Below are 423 nucleotides of genomic sequence, written 5' to 3'. Positions count from 1 at the left end.
AGAGTGGTCCTAGTGCCTGAACTCCTCACTGTAAAGACTGACTTTTATTTTGAAAAGAGACTGAGGGATGTTCAGTGTGTTTACTGTGGAAGCTGCAGGTCAGAGCTGTATTTCTAATACATTGATATGCATATGAAGACTCAGAGACTTCACTAGCTTGATCTAGAAGAAATAAGTACATTTGAAGGGCATTTGGGGAGGGGGGGCTGCTGCCAAAGAAGAATTAGACAAATAAAGGGCACTTTGCAAAAATACTTTCAAGTAATCTATATTTACTAGCTTGATCTAGAAGGATTAAGTGCAGTCGAAGGTCACTGGGGAAGAAAGGGGGGGGGGGTGGGGGGGCAAAGAAGAATTAGACAAAAAATGGGCACTTTGTATAAAACACATTGAACGAATCTTTGGTGTACTTACAACATTGGA

Source organism: Scomber japonicus, chromosome 8, assembly GCF_027409825.1.
Source record: "Scomber japonicus isolate fScoJap1 chromosome 8, fScoJap1.pri, whole genome shotgun sequence".
NCBI classification, from domain to species: Eukaryota; Metazoa; Chordata; class Actinopteri; order Scombriformes; family Scombridae; genus Scomber; species Scomber japonicus.
The sequence above is the reverse complement of the archived record's forward strand: the minus strand, read 5'-3'. Positions refer to the sequence as shown.